The sequence below is a fragment of the Dasypus novemcinctus genome, chromosome 1, assembly GCF_030445035.2.
Source record: "Dasypus novemcinctus isolate mDasNov1 chromosome 1, mDasNov1.1.hap2, whole genome shotgun sequence".
NCBI lineage: Eukaryota > Metazoa > Chordata > Mammalia > Cingulata > Dasypodidae > Dasypus > Dasypus novemcinctus.
Window position 1 is genome coordinate 14,564,815 of NC_080673.1, and position 3,558 is coordinate 14,568,372.

Sequence of the window (3,558 nt, forward strand, 5' to 3'; positions counted from 1 at the left end):
AAGAATTTCAAAATTTACTGTGACAGTCAAAGCACACACACACAACTCACAGACATATGCAAACAGAGGTGTCTTTCCCTGCATTATACCTTCTCAGTTTCTCCCCAGCTTTCATCACAACTAGTTTTAAAGAGCCAAATTTCACTATGAGGGTTTTAATTTCTCTAGCTTATTTTAATGGCTACATAAGAGTATTTACTTACCAAGGTATTAGACAGGGGAAGGGAGAGAAATGTGATATATTCATTTCCATTATTAGAGACATTTGGACCTGCCCAATTTTCCATATGCTCCAGTTCTAACTAGAAGAATAAAAATAATTGATTAAGTTTAACAACTTTGTTTAGTGGCTTTCTTTCAATAATTGATGAATTGTTTATCATTCCACAAATCTTTACGCTGAAATAAAAAGTGTATTAGTTACGTGGATTCTTGTCTTGGTTTACCAGCAAATAGTTGAGAACATTTCTATTATTTAGGACTATTTTAGTTTAGGACTATTTGAGTTCCTATTTGCCTTATTGGCCTCTAAATTTTAAATTATTTCACTTGCTATGCCACAGAAATTATGTATCACATATTCTAGTTTAGAAAGTTGGTCCAAAATAAAATCCTAGTATACAAAGGTGAAATCTAGATGATCACATTCAACTTTTTAAAATGTGAACAACATAGGTGGCCATTTATTTTTTATTTTTTTACACTTTTTAAATTAAAGTTAATAGATCACAAAGAGCGTTACATTTAAAAAACATAAAAAACATAAAAAACATAAGAGGTTCCTATATACCCCACTCCCCACCAACCCACCCCATCATTTTTGTAAATTGTATTTTTTTGAAGATATATACATCACAAAAAAATGTTACATTAAAAAATATAAGAGGTTCCCATATACCCCTCACTCCCCCATCCCACTCCTCCCACACCAACAACCTCCTCCATTATTGTGACACACTCATCACACTCAGTGAACACATTATGGAGCACTGCTGCACCACATAGATAATAGTTTACCCTGTAGTTCACACTCTCCCCCAGTACACTCAGTGGGTTATGGCAGGATATATAAAGTCCAGCATCTGACCCTGCAATATCATTTAGTACAACTCAAGGTACCACCAGGGAATCAAGAGTGCCAAGAACTGCAAGCAGAGGAATTGCATCCACGTCCATGTGGAATCTAAGCCCCGTCTTGATCTAGAAGTCAAGTGGACATCACCATCCCAGGGTACACAGAATGGAGGAATAAAATTTGTATTAGAGTGGACTTACTGATATTCTGCTATAAAACTGTTGTGACTAGTAATAGAAGAAATTATAGCATTGAGGAGGAAAAAGGGGCCACAGTAGTTTTTGAGGGCAGGGAGAGGGAAGAAGAGAAGTGATGTGGGTGCATAGATGGCTATTTTATTTTTATTTTTTTTAAAGATTTATTTTTATTTCTCTCCATGCCCAGCCCCCCCCCCCCAGTTGTCTGTTCTCTGTGTCCATTTGCTGCGTTGTCTTTGCCAGCTTCTGTTATTGTCGGTGGCACGGGAATCTGTGTCTCTTTGTTGCGTCACCTTGTGTCAGCTCTCCGTGTGTGTGGCACCATTCCTGGGCAGGCTGCACTTTCTTTCGCGCTGGGCGGCTCTCCTTACAGGGCGCGCTCCTTGCACATGGGGCTCCCCTATGCGGGGACACCCCTGCGTGGCAGGGCACTCCTTGCGCGCATCAGCACTGCCCATGGGCCAGATCCACAAGGGTCGAGGAGACCCGGGGTTTGAACCATGGACCTGATGACTATTTTAAGTACTTGAAAGACTATCTGTCTATGTACAGAACACCTTTTGGTGTGATAAACCCAGGAAGACCATAACTTAAAAGGTATACACTAGGAGATGTACATTGAGGCCAAAAAATGTTTGTATATGGTTAAGAGGAGGATGCAATTATTGCAATTTATTTGGTCTCCCTTTGGAGAAAAAAATTAATCAGACGAGGAAAACAAATCATGCAATAATTTTGTATAGTTTCAGGAGTAAGTGATCAGATACACATTTTTAAAATTGGTTTCATGTATCTTTCTTTTCTTTTTTTGTAGTAATAAAATTTATTTTTAGAGAAATATTAGATTACAGCAAAGTTACATCAAAAGTATAGGGGATTCTCATGTAACACCCCCACCCCCACACACGTTTTCTCCAATAATTAACATCTTATGTTAGTGTGGTACATTTATTACAATTGATGAGCCAATATTGAAACATTTCTACCAACCAAGGTCTATAGTTTACATTATGGTTTACACTTTGTGATGTACAGCTTTATAGGTCTTGACAAATATATAGTATTATGTATCAGTCATTGCAGTATAATACATAACAATTTCAATGTCTTAAATAAGCCCTGTGTTCCAGCTGTTCATCCCAACTCCTCCTCTCAAAACCTCTGGTAACTACTGTCTTTATATCAATGCTACAAGTACTTCCATTACCACATGATAACTACAATAACAATAAATTGGCTTTGGTCCATGGTTACATACTCCCTTATGTTTGCCTATTCTTCAGTCTTAATGTCTGCATTGACTGCTTCAGACTGAGATGGGGCAGATGAAAGGAACTGCTTAGCTTGCTGTTGTAGATATGCTTTGGTTTTTGGAATGAGACTTGTTAGCTGTCCTGGGCAAGTATGAAGAATTGGAGAGTAGGTGTTGGTCACAACACCACTGAGATTCAGGGTGCTACCAGCACATGAACAAACAGAAGATTTAAATCTGAGGCATATATTTAATAGGTATAGAGATATTTATAGGTTCAAATAATAGAGGTAGAATAATCACAAGTGGGGAAATTATAAATGACTCCAACTATGTTACATTGGGAAAATAGATTATGATCTATTCCAAAATAGGGCCCAACGAGGGGTTTGATATCATGACGCTGTGTGCCTTGCCTACACAAAGCACTTTTATTTGAGGTTTTGTTTACTGTGGTAGGTAGTGAGATCTGCTGAGACCTGCATCAGTGTAACCTCTGGAATGACCTCCCAACTCACTTTGAAATTTCTTAGCCATAAAACTCTCTAAGGGAAACTCAGCAAATACACTCACTACCTTACCTCCCACAGCCAACATCAAGCATGACTCCTAGGAATGAGCCTCTCTGGCACTGGAAGAACTTCTAAATTGGTAATCTTCAGTGCAGTTCTAAGCCTGATATATTTTGGTGTCTTTTTAAATTTATCCAGTATCATAGTTATATATAATATAGATTTTATCCAGTGATGAATTTATGTCCCAATTTGAAATGTAACCTCATCCTTTGGGTGTGTAACTGTAGACATAGCACTAGTTTTCTGAAGGTTCTGACAAGATCAGAATAAGCCAACATGGAATCAGCCATAGGAGGAGGCGTTTAGGTCTTTTTGTAATAATTTCCTATAGCAATCATTTATGGAGATTTTGAAAATTGATTATTTTTCATTAGTGATACTAGAACTTTAGACCTAGGTTGCTGTGGTGGCTTGGAGCTGTATGTATCCCATAATAACATGTCCTTAAACTTGATCTGC